Here is a 21629-nt window from a genome sequence, read left to right on the forward strand (position 1 = left end):
ACAAAGAGTCCAATAGCACCACCCAACTTTTGTAAAAACAAACAAAATGCCTTAAACACTTCCTGGGTTCCTTTCTGGGTGACTCATATCCAGTGACTAATGAACATGGGGTCATAATATCCCCTTTCTCTCCTCTTCTCCATGTGGGGCACCTCTAAAGATGATTTCACCTTCAGAACTCCCTGCAGGATTGACCGTGTCTTCCATTGAGATATCCAGCATCACAGTTCAACTGTGCCCAGTCCTACTTTCTTCTCTTCTCTTACACGTGTTCAATCCCCAAAGCACTCCTGTGTAAACTTCCTGTGTTCAAGTCTGTTATTCAGGAGACTCAGCCTGTGACACTCGGGTCTTCACTGAGTTGAGCCTCTGTACCTTATTGGGGTACAGATGTTTCTTCTTCAGATATCCTCTAATTTTAAGAACCTTATCTAAGGGACAGGAAGTCTTTGTTCTTTCTGACAATCTGGACAAGCTTTCAGGACATTTCCTAGAAATCACTCTGCAAGGAGAGTTTTGATATATGCCCTACCAAACTCATCCCACTTCTTCCCATATTTGACAATGACTTCAGAGAAACCAACAAAGTCCAGATTCTTAGGAGGGGGAAGCTAGTGACCATCCCTCTTCACAGTCGAAAACACTCAATTGATTCAAAGTATTTGCATTTTAGCTTTAAGAACCCAGGCCATTTCTCTTAATGACAGTGGGCCACTCTAATGCCAGCAGCATCTATAACGAGGTGGAAATTGTAGGAATAGCACTAAAATAGGGACATGGGGGACAAGCCGCTGGCTATCCCACGGAGAGCTTCAGATGTGGTGCCCCTAGAGAAGGCCACTGTATGACCAAGTTGCTTTAGCTAAAATCACTAAGTGACTAAGGGTCACTTACTATGAGCGTTGGTAGAGACCAAGTTTTATTCCTTCCCCACAACAATGCTCCATCCCCCAAACCACTGAAAACAGACTCTGATTAAATTAGCCTATATTCGAGGACACTCACACATTCGTATCATTTTGAGGTTAATGTAATCAAGTAGAAACGACAGCTGTGGGAACCACTTTAATGAGGAGCCCATTTGCTCTTGTGTCCTCCAGATCAATCTAAATGCAATTTCTTGGCATTTAGGTTCTTTGCTGGTTTGCAAATAAGCTTTTAGATTTTTTAATTTTAACAAACACTAAATTTAGAAACATCTATTTTTAACAAGAAAAACAGACACTCTTAAAAACAGAGCTGGCTATTTTTTGGTTTTGGGAGTGGAGGTAGAAGAGCAGTGGGGAAGTTTAACCGACCATGGCCTGTTTTACTGGTTCCAGTATAACATAGGTGTTTTCAGTTATGAGCTACCTCATGGACTTATTTACCTTTAGATGTTTTTATTGGTTTGGGGAGCCATTGGGTTAAAGGAAAAGAGGGAACAAGTAAGTTAAAGCCTTTTAAAGAAGACAACCAGTGGTGTCATCCAGGCATCCCAGCATTAAAACTAAATAGGATTCTGTAAAGTTTCCCTGCAAATTGGTTACTTGGAACCCAGAGCTCTGGAGAAAGAGACTTGCACAGGCTGCCAGTCAAAGGAATACATATGCATATGAATTCCCTGCAATTAATGCGAGGGGGAAAGTCTATTAGGATTGTAAATGATCTAAGTGCTTAATGCACTTTCTTGACAGATCCAAAGCAAAATTGTTTCCTCAAATTCAGGCCTCAAAGGCTGTGAGCCAAGCAGTTGTCAGTGGGTCTTGTAGTTAGTAGATACTTCTTCCTCTCCCCACATCGACCTTCCCCAGCTTCCCCACGCCGTCCTTCCCCAGCTCTAAAGCTGAGAACCTTGACCTTTTGCGCTCTGGCCTGCTGGCAGCAGCAGCAGCTCTGCACTTCTGCCTGGAGGGCAAGAAAAGGAGGGGCTTGAGGCTGACGGGACTCACAGAGTTGGAGGGGCGGGCCACTTTGCCCGTTGGCTTATTTCATCAGTGACTGGTTTTTCATGAGAGAAGGAAAAATGAGAGGCGAGAGTGAAGGTAAAAAGGAAATTCTGCAGCCCTGGGAGAATGTGTCTGAGGCACATTCTGATTCCGGAGTTTACAGCTTGGGCAGGTTGGCACTGATACTCACATGATGCATGAGAACCAGGCTGATGAGTTGAAAATTAGCTTCTGTTTTGATTTTGTCCCAGAATACGAAAACATTCACTTTCCTCTTGATAGAAAGCAGAGTTGAGAAAACTTTCTATCTGGCAATATTTATAAACTTTATGAGATCCTTACATAATGAGATGAAACAAAGTTTTATTATCTTAATAGCTGTTGCTTAGAAATGTGTTGAGACCCCAAGGGCTTGGGTGTTTCTTGGCCACAAAACTTCAAAGTATAATGTAAAACTGGTTTGCACTGGATATGAGAGAAATTCACATTTTGCTTTGAGGATAAAGGGAGAAGATACACAAGAAGAGAAGAAATGCAAGGAAGAGGGAGACAGAGCATGGAGCCAAGTGGACAGAGAGGACCAGGTGCGGGTACTGGCAAGTGAAGCACGCAGTCATGGGGGTGGCTGAGGCTGTGGGAGAGGCATGGTGAGGCTGCTCTTCCACATGAAGTTCCTTACCTTGCTGTGTCATGAGACTCCATTTCTGCTCCAGAATCATCCATAAAGACTCTTCTGTTCATATTTTCTTTTCCGTGGAACTCAGAAAGGGGGCAGGTGTTCTGTTGTATGGTCCTCATGGTACAGCACGTAGTGTGGGACAAGCATAGGAAGAGGACCTCATGAGAAAGTGGAGACTCGTTGGACTCATGGGCTCCTGCCAGTGGTGGATTTGGGAAAGCAGGGTTGAGTTAATTTGATCCAGATCTCCAAGGGCCAGGGACTCAGTACACAACTTTTGAGTAATAAAGACGATGGGAAGTAAAATATCATTTGGTAAAATCTGTATGACGTCCCAAACAGTAGGATCCAGAATACGTGGGAACACTCTTTCTCTTCCAATGCATTTAGGCTTGCAATATCATCAGTGCTAGGCCCTGCCTGGCACAGAGTAGAAGGACACTGATCCTGCTCTCAAGTAAGAGTGGGTATGTAAATAAATGAATACAAGAAGACAAGTACACTGATACAGCAATGAGGAAAAATGCAGTGGTCGTAGAAGGCAGTTCATGCCTTATCGGGTATAAACACACTACAATGGACCTCAGCCTTGATGGGTCAACCCTTCTTAGTGTGAATTTTGTTAAGAACCTGTGTCTCAAGTAGCTTTCTAGGCACTGCAACTTTCTGAGTGTTTCCCTTCAGGACTGTATGTTAAAACAAACAAACCCAAACAAACAAACAAAAAACACTTCTGTATTTCCATGGAAGTGATTTTTTAAGAAAAAATAAAAATAAAAATGAGTGACTCTTGGGTTGCCGTATCAGGGCAAAAATAAATGAAATAATGCCTAGAAAGGGATTGTGAAGGCAGTGGCACCCTCTTCAAATGGCACCTGTTGCTACAGGTACAGGATTTCTTGGGGAAGAAGATTTCTTTCTGACAGGCAGGTCCACAGTGCAGTGCAGGCCATGCTGATACAACCTGGAACATCTCACCATTAAGGGATATTCCACATTAGGCAACATGGACATTTAGAGATTTTTTTTTTTTTTTTCTATTCTTCTAACATTTATACCTTGCATACTTTCGCTTTAGAAGATATAATTGACATAATTTTTTAAATGGCTTGCTGTGTGCTATGATGACAAGACAGGATTTAGAGTCAAAAGTCCTGGATTTTTATCCCAACCTTTTAACAAACCAGTTACCTGAACTCATACAAGCCACTGCTTTCTGAAGCCTCAATTTCCTCATCTATAAAACCGGCTGCTAATAACATCTGACATTTTTACAAAAGCCTTTCTCAGGCTCAATGCTAAGTGTCGTGCAATTGACAGTCTTTAATTCAAACCTCCTAGGCCTCAGGAAAGCAGTTTGTTAGTTTATTATTTATATAATCCTCTCTGTCTTTTTGAACACTTTCTATGCTTCAGGCACTGTATCCAGTGTTTGAGTTGATTGTCTCCTTTCTTTTCACCACCACTCTATGAATTTGGCACTATTATGACCCCATTTTACAACTAGGGACACTGGGTCTGAGAGGTCAAACAGTTGGCCGTGATCACCCAGCTGGGATCCTGGCCTGACCCAGAGCCCACACCTCAGAGCCCCCTCCAGGAAGCAGTCACCTAGTTCTGTATCTGTCTTGAGTTCCTGTCTAAAGCTGTCCTTACCCCTCCTCCTTTGCCTGGAAAGACAGAAGTTGCCCAGCGCCATTCAACCACTTACATTTACTATAACTATGTCACCAGCATCTCTACTTTATGAAACGTCTGAGTGGTATCATCTTAGGCCCTCAGTGCATAGATTTGCTACAGAACCCTCGAGCACCCTTCAGTGTTTGGAGAGCTCCGTGTGATGAATGGTACCATTGGTCTTTGTGTACTTGACGCTGGAGTCCCTGATGTTGATTAGACCAGGGCTGATGAGCTGCTTGGCTCCTGCCCAGCTGGCAGGCACTAACCCCCACTTCTCACACCTAATTGGAGCCTGCAGCAACACAGCCCAGGCTCTCCAAGACCACTTGCTGCCAAATGATGAAAAATCCTCCGACCTGCTTCCTGATTGTTTTCAAATTAAAAGGTACTTTGGGGACAACTGAAATTCCCCCAAGTGCTTGTCTGAGTGATTTCGGCAGCTTCTCCCAAAGTGCTCTGGCTCCCAGCACAACCACCCGGCCTCAGACTCTCCACCTAATGCAGGGCCCAGACCCTGTCTGTTTTCTGAGCTCAGGCCCTAAGCACTATGCCAGCTCCTTGCCTGCTGGGGGCTTCCTTCTGCCCCAGCAGAACAGATACCTTTGCCCCACATTGATATGTGGAAAGAAGAGCAAGGAGAAGGGCCCTGGAATCTGCTCTGGGCTCCTGGGGGAGCAGCTTCTAGTACCACAGCTGAGGAGCAAACCCATCAGCACTGGGCATGGGATGCTTGGGGGCCTGTGCTTAGTCCTATCTGTCAGGGAGGACCCTCACTGATTGAGGGATGTACAGAATCGTTAGTTTTCCTCCTCACCTTCAAGGATCAGATCCACAGAGAGTTAGAGCTGAAAGGGGCACAGAGGAGCTTGCTTTTCTCACTCAACCATATGTTTTGAGATTTATATCTATAGATACATGCATCTCTTTATCAATTTTAACTACTGTAGATGTGTCCATTGTGAATATGCGGCATTTATTTATTTATTCTTCTGTTGATGTACATTTATTTTCCTTTTTTTACAATTATGAATATACCACAAATGAACTTTCTCATTAATGTATCTTTATATGTGTATGGGAGTCTTTGAGGGGTAGATAAATAGAATGAAATTTCTGGCTCTAAGAGTAGGCACATCTTTATTTTTCTGTGTTGTCAAATTCTTCTCCAAATTGATTGCACCAATTTGGACCATCTCCCACATTGTGTAAGAGTTACCATTTCACACTCATTAGATTGACAAAAGTGGAAAAGTCTAACTTTCCCTAGTATTGGAAATATTGTGGGGAAATTGGAGCTCATGGCTGTTTTAATTTGCATTTTCCTACTCTTAGTTGATTTCACATTCTGGTTTCTTTGTGTGAGTGTGTATGTATGTTGTTGGTTTATATCCATTGCCCATTTTTCTATTGAATATTTTGACTTTTTATCCTACTGATTTATAGAAAGTCTTTTTATGTGTTGGATGCTTTTCCTTAGATGATTACACTAAGATCAGCTATCTTCCGCCAGTCAGTGGCTGGTTTTTCACTTAGATTACATTAAATTTTAAAACTTAAAACAACAAAAACACTATAAGTAATCTTTTGCTTTGCAGGTGCTGCTTTTGTGACTTATGGAAAAAATTCCTCCTCTATTTTGAGATCATATTCTTCTTTTTTTTATATACAATTGTAATCGGATCTGGGCTGCAAAACGAACTATAGCAGTTTAAATAGCAGGAAGTAGTCAACAACTCATTAAAAGCAAACAGAAAACACGGAAATGTGCATCAGAAAGTCCCACCAGTTTCTTCCAAGTGTTTAACCTTGAGAAGATCACTGAACTCTGTAAAGCAGGCAATATGTTTCCCTGTGTTTCTCACTGGTTAGTTGGGAAGCCCTGAACACATATCATGTAGGGTTGCTATTCATGTGGCCTGCCCTCAGCTGCTATTGTAGTCTTGTCCTCTGGGATTTTCTGGACTTGTAATACCTCAAGCTGCAGTTAAAACACCATCCTCCACACCCTAAGCCAGAATGCCTGGTGCTCACCTGGCTGACTCAGCTGAGACATGGCAAAAAACACTCAAAACTTTGAATCTGAGCCGGCTTCTTTCATTCAAGTAAGGGCCAGTTTACAGAGCCCCTCCTAGGGAGATGGTGCTTGGAGTAGGGAGGTAGAAAAGGGTCGATACGGTTTGGCTCTGTGTCTCTACCCAAATCTCATCTCCCGTTAGGGATGTGCCTGGTGGGAGGTGATTGGATCATGGGTGCAGTTTCCCCCATGCTGTTCTCATGATAGTGAGTGAGTTCTCACAAGATCTGATGGTTTTAAAGTGTAGCACTTCCCCCCTCGCTCTTTCTGTCTCCTGCCACCATGTAAGATGTGCCTTGCTTCCCATCGCCTTTTTAAGTTTCCTGAGGTCTCCCCAGCCACACAGAACTATGAGTCAATTAAACCTCTTTCATTTGTGACTTAGCCAGTCTCAGGTAGCTCTTTGTAGCAGTGTGAAAATGGACTAATACAGGGGTCCACAACGAAGTCCTGGGTTCCTCAGAAGGAGGAGTGGGGAGAAATGAAATATTAGTCGTCACTGTCTCCCTCAGCCACAGAAATCCCTGTAGACTTTCTGGAGTAATTGATCAAGACTAAGTCTAGGAAAATTGGAGATAGAAGAGATGAAATTTGTTTTGAACTGAACTTCAGCTTTTGCTATTCTGCAACTCTTAGCTCCTTTTTTGGTGCTCTTTCTCTTTCTCCCGTGTCATGCTCATAGCAGTCCCACCCCCACCACCAATCTCTCCTATTCTGCCTACCAAAACTTGCACTTGGAACAGCACTCAGTAAATGTGGCCATTATTAGCAAAGAATAAAGGAGTGGCATCCTTTTGTAATGTACTTTACATGCAGGTACTATGATCATCACCCCCATTTTATAGATGAAGAAAATGAAGAAAGAGAGGATACATTACCAGCCTAGTTCATGGAAATATTAATTAAAGAAGCAGATTCACATTAAGGTGGAGTCCACACTCTAAACAACTCTGGCTTCTCAGGCCATGTTGGCCTGCAGGTGCCTAGTTCCCTCCTAGGGAAATGGGTGAGTTATCCTTAGTGGAGTCCCTTCTTGGGGTGTGTGTGTGTGTGTGTTGTGTATATTCAAACAGAGGAATAGGGATGAAGGAAATCAGAGAGCAGTGAGAACAGAATTTGAGAATGTTGGCTCTGTAAGGATCAGCTTTGAAAAAGAATTTTAAAAAATAATGGGAAAAGAAAGGCCTTATCTTATTTAAAAGGCATTCTTTAAAAATCACCATAACCCACAACAACAACAGATAAGGAGAAGGCAGTAAATACTGATGGATTTCAGAAAAACTTGGGAAAATGTTTAGGAACAGGGAGTCCATACTCATGCCCCTACTGAATCTACCCACATTCATATCACCAGCCAGCTGTGAGCAATTGCCCCAGAGCCTCTCTGCAGGGAGCCCTAAAGGACCAGAAGATAGATGGAAGAGCAAGCTTCTCCTGCCCTGGGTCCAGTGGTTCAGGTTGTAGTCACTGGTTCTAGAAGCCTTGTTAGGAACTCCTAAAGGAGAAGGAGCCAAAGTCCATTCCCAGCTGAGTGATTCCAGGCTCTGGAAGGTGGGAAGTTTGAGGGGAAAGAGGAGCCTCACTGGCTCTTAAATCTATCCCGAGACTCTAATTCTTGCCTTTCCCATGTAAAGACCCATAACAGAGAACATCACAACATGGAAGAGAGAAAACATCCACCTCAGCCTAGAGAAAGCTTGATTTAGAGATCATAAAACAATTGCGTGTGTGTGTGTGTGTGTGTGTGTGTGTGTATGTTTCTTTTTAACACCACTATAGTTGAATTCTGACTCATTGTATAATGTGGGGTGTTCATTCAATATTTTAAAGTTTAAAAACCAGTGAGTGGGGCTTCAGGTTTTCAGCCCAGCACATAAGGAGCTTAGAATTCATCACTCCATCCTAACAATAAGCAAAAAGCTGAACTAGCTGAAAAATTAGCATCTCTTCTTAGGTCTGCCAAAGAAGTGAGGTCACAAGGAAAACCACTGTCCCTAAAATTAAAGAGACAGACAACCACATCTACAGAGAATCACAACTTACTGTGGCAGAAATCCAGAAGTAGAAACGTCTATAGGAATCAGTTCTGTGTAGAGAAACCTGAACTGTAATTGATAAATTGCTGTAGACTGGATGTGAACAAGTGTGAAGATTAAAACTCCAGGAGGACCTAGTCATGAGGGAGGTGGCACACTTTCATGGGTTTTACCTCCAGGAACTCTACCAAGTTCTTACCATAAGTATCAGAGAAAAATCCTCTCGGGTTTCTGGTCAGGGAAGGGGAAAGGGTACCATCTTAACATATACCAGAGCATTTTGTTCTTCTTAACAAGGCCTGTGCCCAGGAGAAGCTATTGTACTAGAGTCTCACTTGCTGTGGTTTTATAACAGCCTAAACCTACTGGAAGAAGGAAAATAACTCAGCTGTAGCCAGCTCTAGCCTTCCACCTGGGTAAAGGGAAATATACAACTACAGTTCTTTCTAGCCTTTCACATGCGGTGAGGTAATTACCCAATTCCAGCTCACTCTAGCCTTCCAGGTAGAGGAAGAAAAATACCCAACTTCAGTTCTTCCTAGTCTTTCATATGGGCGAAAATAATTACTCAACTCTAACCCACTCTTCCCCACTCGGAGAGTGAAAAGAGAGAGAGAGAGAGAGAAACTAAGAAACACTGGCAAAATTCACAGCGCAGGGTCACAGACTCACCAAAAGACTGAGACCTAATCACAGGGCTGTACAATACCTCCCCTCCCCTCACACCTTCCCGCTACATTACTAAAGACCTACTTACCGTAGTCTCCTTTGCCCAGCACATTGTGTCCCCTTTTCAAGAAAAAATTATAAGGCATACTAAAAGCCAAAATACACAGCTTGAAAAGACTAAATAAGCAATGGAACGAGTGTCAGATATGGCAAGAATGTTGAAATTATCAGATTCAAAATTTCTTAAACCTATGATTAATATACTAAGAGCTTTCATGGAAAAACTAGACAACGTGCAAGGACAAGTGGACGATGTATGCAAAGGGATGGAAATTCTAAGAAAAAACAAAAAGAAGTTCTAGAGAAAAAAACATTGCACAAGGAATGAAGAATGCCTTTGATGGATTCATTAGAGGACTGAACACAGCTGAGGAAAAAAATCTTTGAGCTTGAGGATATGACAATAGAAATCTCTAAAACTAACCGAAAAGCAGAGATTAAAAAAGAAAGGCGGGGGGCGGGCGGGGGAACTTAACAAAATATCCAAGAACTGTGGGGACAACTACAAAAGGAGTTATTTATGTTTATATAAATAACTAAAACAAATTAAAGAAATACCAGATGGAGAATAATGAGAAAGGGGAATAGAAAAAGTATTTGAAGCAATGGTGACTGAGGGATTCACCCAAATTAGTCAGACACCAAACCACAGATCCAGAAAGCTCAGAAAACATGAGGCAGGAAAAATAAAACATACAAACAAACAAAAAACCCAACTACATCTAGGCATATCATTTTCAACTTCAGAAAATCAAAGATAAAGAAAAAAATATTGAAAGAAACCAGGGGGAAAATACATCTTACCTATGGAGTAGCAAAGATAAGAATTACATATGACTTCTCCTCAGAAACCATGCAAGCAAGAGGAGAGCAGAATAAAATATTTAAAGTGCTGGGGAAAATGACCAGCTTAGATTTCTGTATCCTGTGAAATTATCTTTCAAAAGTGAAAGAGAAATAAAACCTTTCTCAGGAAAAAAAAACAAAACGGAGGGAATTTGTTGCTAGCAGATATGTTTTGCAAGAAAAGTTAAGAGAAGCTCTTGAAATGAAATGAATATAATAAAGGTCAGAAACTCAGATTTCCAAAGAAAGAAAGAGCATCAAAGAATGAATAAGTAAAGGCAAAATGAAAACTTTTATTTTTCTTATTCTTAATTGATCTAACAGATAACAGTTTGCTCAAAATAATAGCAATAATGTATTCAATAGGTATGCATATATCCACAAGTGAAATGAATTACAGCAATGATACAAGGGATGGGAGCAATGAATTAGGAATATTTTATTGTAAGATACTAGTACTGCCTGTGAATTGTTATAGTGTTATTTAAAAGTGGACTCAAATTAGTTGTAAACTTCAAACTCTAGAGCAACCACTAAAAAATGTTAAAGAAATATAACTGATATACTAAGAAAGGAGAGAAAATGGAATAATATAAAATGCTCAGTTAAGGCCACAAAAGGCAGAAAAAGAGTGGAAGACAAGAAAAGGAACAAAGAACAAGGGAACAAATAGAAAATAGTAATAAATATGATAGATATTAATCTAATTATATCAATAATAATTTTAAATGTCAATGGTCTAAATACACCAATTAAAAGACAGAGGCTGTCAGAGTGGGCCAAAACATAAAAATAAAAAAATTAAGATTCAACTATATGTTGTCTATAAGAAATCCATTTTAACTATAAAAATCATGACATGTATAGATTTAAAGTGAAAGGATGGAAAAAGATATACCATGCTAACACTGATCATAAAAAAAAGAGAGCAGCTATATTAATATCAGATAGAACAGACTCCAATGCAAGCAGAGTTATCATGGTTAAAGAGGCACATTATATAATAATAAAGGGATCAGTACTCCAAGAAGACATAACAATCTGTAATGTGTAAGCTTCTAACAACAGAGCATCAAAATATGAGACAAAAACTGACAGAACTGCAAGGAGAATATAGAAACTACTATAATTGGAGATTTTAACACTCCTTTACTAGAAATGGACAGATCCAGCAGGCAAAAAATCAGTAAGGGCATAGCTGAACTCAACAGCACTACCAATCAACTGGATATTATTGACATCTATAAACTACTTCATCCAATAACAGCAGATTACACATTCTTCTCAAGCTCACATGAAACATTCACCAAAATAGACCACATTCTGGGCCACAAAACACACCTTAACAAATTTAAAATAATAGAAATCACACAATGTACCGTAAGACCACGTTGAAATTAAACTAGAAATTAATAACAGAAAGACAGCTGGAAAACTTCTGACCTCAGGTGAGCTACCCACATCAGCCTCCCAAAGTAATGGGAATCACAGCCACGAGCCACTGTGCCTGGCCAACAACACATTTCTAAATAACATATGGGTCGAAGTAGAAAAGAGAAAGTTAAAAATAATTGGAAGCAAATGAAAATAAAAATACAACTTTTCAAAACTAGTCAGATGCAGCAAAAGCAATACTTAGAGGAAAATTTACAGCATTGAATGCATATATTAGAAAACAAGATTTAAAAATCAATAATCTAAGCTTCCATTTTAGGAAACTAGAAAAAAAAAAGAGTAAATTAAATATAAACTCAGCAGAAGGAAAGAACTAATAAAAATTAGAGCAGAAATCGATGAAATTGAAAATAGGAAATCAATGAAGAAAATTAACAAAACTAAAATGTGGTTCTTTGAAAAGATCAATAAAAATCAATAAGCCTCTATCCAGGCTAAGAAAAAAAGAGAGAAGACACAAATTACTGATATAATTGACAGAGGGAGCATTACTGCAGATCCTGTGGATATTAAGTGACTAATAAAATAATATTATGAACAATGTTATGTCCACAAATTTGATAGCCTAGATAAGATGGATCAATTTCTTGAGAGATACAATCTGCCAAAACTCATACAAGAAGAAATAGAAATCTAAATAGGCCTACATCCATTAAAAAAAGAGGAATCAACAATTAATAAGCTTTTTAAAGAGAAAGCACTAGGCCAAGATGGTTTCACTGGTGAATTCTACCAAGTATTTAAGGAAACAATTATACCAATTTTCTACAATTGCTTTCAGAAGATGAAAATATAGGGAACACTTTGTAATTCATTCCATGAGGCCAGCATTACCCATTACCCTAGTTACCTATTACCCTAAAACCAAACAAAGACATTATAAGAAAAGAAAACTACAGACAAATAACTCTCATAAATATAGATGCAAACTTCTCAACAAAATATTATCATATCAGTTCCCACAATGTTTAAAAACAATTACACACCATAACAAAGTGGGATTTATCCAAGGTATGAAAGACTGGCTTAACATTAGCAAATCAATGTAATCCATCGTAACAATGAGCTAGAGCAAAAAAATTACATGAAGATATCAATAAATGCAGGAAAAGCATTTGGCACAACCCAACACCCATTCATAATAAAAACCTTCAGCAAACTAGGTAGAGGAAAGCTTTCTCCATTGATTAATAATATTTACAGGAAGCCTACAGTGGCCAGGCACGGTAGCTCACTCCTGTAATCTCAAAATTTTGGGAGGCCAAGGCAAGAGGTTGGTTGAGCTTAGGAGTTCAAGACCACCTGAGCAACATAGTGAGACGCTGTCTCTACAAAAAAAAATCAAAAAATTAGCTGAGCATGGTAGTGTGCACCTGTAGTCCCAGCTACTCAGGAGGCTGAGAGGGGAGTATTTATTGAGCCTAGGAGGTTAAGGCTGCAGTGAGCTATGATCATCTCACTGCATTCCAACCTGGGTGACAGAGTGAGACCCTGTTTTTTTGTTGTTGTTGTTTTGTTTTTTAAAGCCTACAGGTAACATCATACTTGATGGAGAAACTAGAAGCATTCTCACTAAATCAGGAGCAAGATCAGAATGTCTCCTTTTGCCATCACTTTTCAACATTTGTATTGAAAGTCTTAACTAATACAGTACAACAAGAAATGGAAATAAGAAGTATGCAGATTAGGATAGAAGAAATAAAACTCTTTTTTCACAGATGACATGATTATCTATTTAGAACATCCAAAAAAGTTGACAAAAAAAAAAAAAAAAATCCTGAAACTGTAAGTGATTATCACAAGTGATTATCATGCTGGATGAAAGAGAAATATACAAGGCCCATTGTTTTTCTATATACCAGCAATGAACAAATGGAATTTGAAATTTAAAACACATTACTTTTTATATGAACACCCCCGAAATTAAATACTTAGATATAAATCTAACAAAATATGTATAAGACCTATATGTGGAAAACTACAAAACTCTGGTGAAAGAAATTTTAAAAAACTAATAGAGAGATGTTCCATATTCATGGATAGAAAGATTCGATATTGTCAAGATGTCATTTCTTCCTTACTTGATCTATAGATTCAAAGTGAATCCAGTCAAAATCCCACCAAGTTATTCTGTGGATACTAAAAAATTGATTCTACAGTTTATATAGAGAGGCAAAATACTCAGAATAGCCAACTCAGAACTGAAAGGGAAGAACAAAGTTGGAGGGCTGACCCTACAGGACTTCAAGACTTACAATAAAGCTACAGTAATTAAAACAGTGTGGTATTGACAGAAGAACAGACAAATAATCAATGGAACAGAATAGAAAGCTCAGTAATATAAATATAAATATAGTTAACTGATCTGTGACAAAAGAACAAAGACAAAGCAATGAAGAAAAGATAGTCTTTTCAAGAATGGTGGCAAAACAACTGAACATTCACATTCAGAAAAACAAAAATAAAAAAGAATTTAGGCATAATCTTATACCCTTTACAAAAAAGTAACTCAAAATAAATCATAAACTTAAACATAAAACACAAAATTATATATAAAACTCCTAAAAGACAAAAAGTAGGGAATAACCTAGATGACCTTGGGTATGGCAATACCTTTTTAAATATAATATCAAAGGCATGATTCCATGAAATAAATAATTGATAAGCTGCACTTTATTAAAATTAAAAATTTTTGCACTGTGAAAGAAGATGTCAAGAGAATGAGAAGTCAAACCACAAAGTGGGATAAAATATTTTCAAAAGACATATCTGATAAAGGATTGTGATTCCAAATATACAAGGAACACTTAAAATTGAAGCATAAGAAAACAAGCAACCCAATTAGAAAATGGGCTAAAGATCTGACTGGACACCTCACCAAAGAAGATATACACATGGCAAGTTAGCATATGAAAAGATGTTTAACATCATATGTCGTTAGGGAATTGCAAATTACAACAACAATGAGATACTACTACACACCTATTAGATTGACCCGAATCTAAAACACTGACAATACCAAATGCTGAAAACAATGAGGAGCAACAGGAACTCTCCTTCACTGTAGGTGGGAATGCAAAACAGAAGAGCCAATTTGGAAGACAGCTGGACAGTTTCTTATAAAATTAAACATATTCTTACATTTGATTGATAAATTGTGCTCCTTGATATTTACCCAAAGGAGTTGAAAATTTATGTCCACATAAAAATCTACCATGGATATCTATTGTAAATAATTGCCAAAACTTGGAAACAACCAAGATGTCCTTCAGCAGATGAATGGATAAATAAACTAATATACATCCAGATAACATAATATAATTTAGCACTAAAAAGAAATGAGCTATCAAGCCATAAAAACACACAGAGGAAATTTAAATGCATATTTCTAAATGAAAGAAATCAATTTAAAAATGCTGCATGCTGCATGATTCCAACTTTCTCTGATGAAAGATCAGAGGTTGCAAGGTGTTTTAGGTGGAAGGAAGGATGAACAGGCAGAGTATAGAGGCTTTTTAGGGCAGTGAAACTATTCTATAGGATACTACAATGGTGGATGCATGTCATTTTATACCTGTCCATATCCATAGAATGCAAAACATCAAGAGTGAACCCTGATGTAAACTACGGACTTTGGGTGGTAATGTTGTGTCAATGTAGGTTCTTCAGTGTAACAAATGTACCACTGTGGTGAGTGATGTTGATACTTGGGGAAGTTGTGCACCTGTGGGGACAGGGATGTACAAACTCTCTGTACTTTATACTCAATTTTGCTGTGAACCTAAAGCTGCTCCAAAAATAGTTTATTAATTTTTTATAAAATGAGACTTTAATTTGCTTTACAAAACTCAAGCTCTGGGTAGTTTGCCTATGGGTCTTTATGTATACTCACGCTGACTGGGTAAAAGGTATGCTAACTTTTGAAATAATTTTTCTTTATGGAGAAATGAGGAATGGAGAATGAGGAGCTCTGTGAGTAGGACTTAGCTAGTTCCTTCTTTTCTCACTTCTGTCCTCCAGAAAAATCTCTATACATCCAGCAGCCACAGCAATTCCAGAGCCCATTGATGGATGGAGCCACTCCATAAAGATTTGGGGCCAACTTTTTCTCTAAAGCCAGCTTTTTCTCTTTGCCAGTTTGGATTTTCATCTTGTCTGTCCTCAATGAAAATTTAAACTAGAGTTTAAATTCATTCCAACCTCTGATGCTTTCTAATTATAGGATGGCTTAAAGAAATTTCTTGATTGTTCAATATTCAGAAGAAACGACTCCATACTGGAGATTGCCTTTTTAAAATAAACATCCCACCTGGCTTCAGAAAACACTTAACAGATAAAAAATAAGAGTGACAGGGAAATCAGTGTGTGCTTGGATCCAGTGTGGGACACTGTGTTTAATGCCAAATTATTACATTCTTCAAAAATCCAAAGAATCAACATTGTGAGACACTTAAGGGGAAAAAATGTAAAAATGGAAGGATGAAAGTCAGTTGATCCAAAATGAAAAGTAATGAATTGGAAAATAAGAAAATTAGGATGGTTTAGATTAATGTTCTCCCAAACTACTCCTCTCAACTGAATACAGATGATACCAAGAAAGGGGGATTTTTTTTCTTTTTAATTAAAATCATTTGGCAGGAATTATTTCCCTAAGCTACAAATATATGAGGCGTTCCCAAAGCAAAAATGCTGGAGTTGTTCAAGAATGAGCAGCTTTATTGGTGAGGAGAGATCAGAAGGCAGATCACCCTTCCGAAGAGAAATGTTCCCTCATTCGGACTTGTCTGATATTCACACACTCATCGTCCATCACGATTATATTCCTGAAAATGTTCTTGTCAGGTGAATTTTCGGACAGCTCAATCTGGGTCAAGATGACCAAATGTACTTTGATTATAGCACTGTTTTTGTCCTCGAAATCCAGGACAAACATGGTGAAACCCCTCTCTACTAAAAATAGACAAAATTAGCCAAGTATGGGGACAGACATCTATAATCCCCGCTACCCAGGAGGCTAAGGCAGGAGAATTGCTTGAGCTCAGGAGGCAGAGGTTGCAGTGAGCCGAGATTGTGCCACTGCACTCCAGCCTGTGCTGAATAACAACAACTGTACTGGTGAAAAGTACCAGTGCCTGCCACACCCACCTTTGTTGAAAGTTTGTTTTGGGGTTCAAAAGTGAGTTGCCAGATCAAGCAATTAGAGAGAACTGAGCCTGGCATTTGAGAGTTCCTGGATTTAGAGGACGAAAACAGTGCTAGAAACAATGTACATTTGGTCATCTTGACACAGATTGAGCTGTCCGAAAATTTGCCTGACAAGAAAATTTTCAGTACTATAACCTTCTAGGTATTAGTAGGATTACTCTTCCCAGCCTTCCTGATGTTAGACACATAGCCATATGATTTGCTTTAACCAATGACATTTAAATGGTAGTCATATGTATCTCTTCCAGGTGGAAGTCTTTAAGGGTTTGCCAGTGATAGTTTGCCATGGTCCTTTCCCCCTTGTCAATGTGATCAGCAATGTTCCATTTAGTGGAGGCCCATCAGCCTACCTCCCTGAGTGCCTACGTGGAGCAGAGGCTCCTACTGGAGTGCAATGGACATGTGGCCTGAGTGAGAAATGAACTTTGTTGGTTTAAGCTACTGAGAATTTAGTTTGTTACTGCAGGATAATCCGTTCTATTTTTATTTAGAGTAACTGATCAGCAAGGCAGCAATAACTAAAGCCAAAAACTATTTCATACTTCTTTATTTTCAGAGAAACTTCTTTTTGGAAGAATCAGACATTTTCCCATTTACTAGGGACCCTGAAAAGTCAATCACTTTAAAAATGTGATTCACCTACTGCAAATGTTATCAAAGTAAATGTTTATGACACTAGCTAGGCTCATGAGATATTATATGCATGGTTAACTATTGCTGCCTAATCTATCCTAAGTCTTGTCTACAAAATCTTGCCTTGTTTTCGAAATGCTTTTCTGATCTTTATTCACTGATACTATACTATCTATTAATACAAGAATAACTATTTGTACTTCAGTGTGTAAATATGGAAATATTTTAAAACCACCGTAATTTTATTTAAAATGTTTCAGTCTGAAATTAACCAAATCCCCTTAGAAAGGTAATGAGATAATTAGATGGTTATAGTGATAAAGATAATTATTATAGATATTTGAGTACAAAGATATTTTCTAAGTGAATGGAAATGTGGGGCTACACATGGATTACTGCTACCCATAGTAAATTTCAGACTTGTTTTCTTGTATTCAACTTAGAATTATATTTCTAATATTCAGTCAAGAATAAGTTTGATTATTGAGTTTGTTATACCAAAGTAGTCTTAATTTTGGACAAATATTTGACAAGCAAGAAACTGAGTTTCATGAGCTGTTTTATGGACTTTTATGCTTTTAAACAAGGAATTAAAGAGAGATGATTTGAGATTTAAAATATGCATTTGAGACAAGGGCTAAAGTTTACACACAAACTCTAGTTTAGTTTTTTCCCTTTGGGAGATAATCCAGCATGCACTTTTAAGTTCAATTTAACTTTCAGGTATCCCATGTTACCCTATACTCATCCATAACATGCATCTTCTGTAAATAAATGCAATATAGCATCAAATAAAACATTTTTAAAGATATGGAATTCATATAAAATGTTTTTATTATCCCCAGATATTTTTTTAAGAGGAAGATGATTACGATAGGCATCTAAGATTTTGCTTTGAACCAGGTCTAACTATCCATGTATTTTTGTGAGCTTTCCAGAAGGGAGCAGAGCCAGATGACAAAATCAGTTCCCCTGGGGCTAAACTAACTCAGAATATCTCCATATGGATGTCCCAAAGCAAATTATACCCAACATGTCCCCAAATGAACTTGTCATTTGCTTTTCAAAACCATGATCTGAGAGTCCCCTTCAAATTTCCTCATGCCTCTCATATCTAACCATTCACTGATTCCAGTTTTCAACTCTTACCTCTAGTCCTGTGATTACCCCCCTGTCCTGGCCCTCCCTCCCTGAAGGTCTTCCTGCCTCCAATATCTGTCCCCTCCCATCCTCATTTCCACTGCTACCGTATTAGTCTCTGTAAAGCACAGGTCAGAGTGTGCTGTTTTCACCTCTAAAATGCTGCTATCTTTTGTTTGCCTTTGGAGACTCATTCTGTGCCCTTCTTCCCATTTTCTGTCCTGATGGCCAATCTGTATCACGTCAGTGAACTCCCTCCCCTCTGGCTACTAGTTCAGTTTTGACGACGTGGAGCCCTGGAGAGGGAGAGTGAGTTCAGGGTATATATTCCTCAGCTACCTCCTTGCCTTACACACAAATCGTCTGCATCTCTCACCCGAAGGCACAGATCCCATCTAGAAGCCTTCCCCACACAGTTGGTTTAGATGTCATGTACTCTATACTTCTTTGTGTCCCTGCTTTTGTCTTTCCTTTATTTCTCTGTCAGTCTGAAAGTCTCTTCCTTCTCTTTACTGAAATATTTTCCATTTAATCCTGCATTATCCCTTGTATTGGGTTTATTAGGAAGATTCCAGAACTGCAAAATAGAAGGGGTCTTGAATTACTGCTTGGGGAGAAGACGGGCCGCAGATCAGGAACACCCCTTGCAGACTTGACATGAGTGAGAAACAAACAACTTCTACTGGGTTAAGTCACCAAAAACGTGGGGATATATCTGCTTCAACTGCTAGCATTACCTTAATTCATGAGTAAAATTATTTTAGGAAATAGAAAAGTTCTATTTCTCACTGAGGTTCCCAAGTGTGGCGTTAAGGTAAGTTATAAACATCCAGGCAGGAAAACTGTGATCATGAGAAAGCTATAGGAGTTCATGTTTCCTACTGTGATTGTTTACTAGATCGGTAGAGAAAGAAAACCCACCAGTTCTGGTCTTTCTGGAGTTGCCCAAATCATTTGACAAAGCTATGATATTCTTTTATTTTAGAGGAAAAATTATTCCAAGATAAAATGAAGTTAAGTCAATTATTTACAGGTTGAATTAATTTATTCAAAGATAATGGCTCATAGATAGGGATCAGCCTGAAGGAAGTTTTCTAGTGGTAGCAGGTCTTGGTTCTGTACCACGACCTTGGAGGCATTTTTGTTAGTTTTAGCTTTAGATAAAAAGAAATAGGCTTGTTTATGAAATTTGCTCACATTAAACAATGATCTGAATTGAACAAATACAATTTTATAAGATAAATGGAAATTCTGATGCTTAGGCGCACACACACACACACACACACAGTGTAAGTAAAGGATGGGGGAGCCATAGATTAAAACCACTTAATACTCTGAATTTACTTGTGGGTAAAACCTAGGAGTCAATAGTGTGATGTTATCACCTTAAGGTCTAGTGCCACCTGAAACTGCATTGACAGAAGAATAATAGCAATTGATAGGCAGATACCAGGTATTGACACCCCTTTATACTAGGCACTGTAGTAGGCACTTTATGTGAAGCTACATATTAAACCATGCTTCCTAGAAGGGAAGTAACTTGCCAAAGCCACATTGCTAGTGAGCGGCAGTCTCTGAAATCAGATTTAGCAGAGTCTCTTCCCTTCTCTGGTTAAGTCACATGGAATTATTTCTATTCTAGACAGCCTATTTTAAGAGTAGGAAAATAAAGCTTCTTAATGAGAAAAGGACCAGGATAATTTGAAAACCTTATCCCATGGAAATGTTTGAAAGGCTAGGGAGACAGAGGCCCTGGAGAAGAGAAGACTCAGATAACTTGGCCCCTGTCTTCCAATATTCAACAGACTGCCAAGAAGGAGGATTAGAATAATTCTGTTCTGCCTCCCTGTCTCTCATGCAGGATTTATTGGAGCAATAAAGAAAAGCTATGAAGTAATAGATTTCAACTCAATATCAGGAAGAGCTTTCTAACAGAGTTGTTCAAAGACAGACTTGGCTGCATCAGAGACTGGACACTTCCAACCTCAACTTGCAGCACTTGGCAGGATTTTCCTGGGCAATTGACCTCGGGTCATTTTTAAAGGTTCCTTCTAGGTTTGGGAGCCTTTGATTTTCATGCTCACTGTGCTATACTTGGGCAACTCAGGAAATTTGCAAACCAGCTGGCAGTCGCCTGCATCATTTTTGTGGTGACTTGGCATTGCCAAGAGATAGTTCAGGAGGCAAATAAAATTCTCCTCCTAGAGATCAGAGTTTATGCTTATAGAATGAATGAAAGAAACTATGAACCAAACATTTGCGAACAATGTCTGTGAACCAGTGCTGAACATCTTCCATGTCCTATGCCTTTCCTCCCACAGAGTGTGGGACTGAAGTTATTTCCTTTGAGAAATAATCATTTTAGTCAAGGATAAAATGCTGTTTTTGTTTTCTGTTTCTCTTCAAGAGATTTGACTGAAAAAAAAAATCTCATCATTTCATTTTCATGCCTTATCATGATTGCTGTTGATAACAATAATGGATTAATTCTTTCCAACCTCCAGAGAAGACCTGCCAGATAATGAACATGGGGAGGAATGCTGAGAAAGCATTTTCCTTTTTGAGTAGGGTCTGGATTTAGGTAGGGAGGGCAGGGGCCGAACAACCAGAAATAGAGAGATTCCTGTCTTCAAGAGAGGCTTGAATGGGGGGCACAGAGTGAAATTCTGAGAGTGCGTGGCAGTCTGGACACACACACACAAATCCACTTTTAATAACCACCAAGAGCACTGGACCTCGGACAGAGCATGTACACTGTGAAAAGGTATGCTGGTGGTTTTCAAGCCTTTGTTTGTCCAAAACAGGTCCACCTGGTTGAACGGGGTCTCTAAAGCACCTCTGGAAAACCCCAGGGATTTTTGAACACAGTTTGAAAAAGCACTATGATAAATAAGTCCAAGTGAATGTAGGGCAAGTAGATGGCAATCCCTGGGCTTGTTTATTTCTAAACAGAGTTCTCTCCCAGGCTCTCTTAGTACAGCATAGGCTAAACTGAAAGACAGCCTCTTGGTTGTCTGTTCTTTTTTGTTTAATTAATTTTAATTTTTATTTTAAGTTGTGGGTACATGTGCAGGACGGGCAGGTTTGTCACATAGGTAAACATGTGCCATGGTGGTTTGCTGCACAATCAACCCATCACCTGAGCATGAAGCCCTGCATGCATTAGCTCTTTATCCTGATGCTCTGCCCCCACCCCACCCTCCAACAGGCCCCAGTGTGTGTTG

Source organism: Piliocolobus tephrosceles, chromosome 4 (genome assembly GCF_002776525.5).
Source record: "Piliocolobus tephrosceles isolate RC106 chromosome 4, ASM277652v3, whole genome shotgun sequence".
Classification (NCBI taxonomy): Eukaryota; Metazoa; Chordata; class Mammalia; order Primates; family Cercopithecidae; genus Piliocolobus; species Piliocolobus tephrosceles.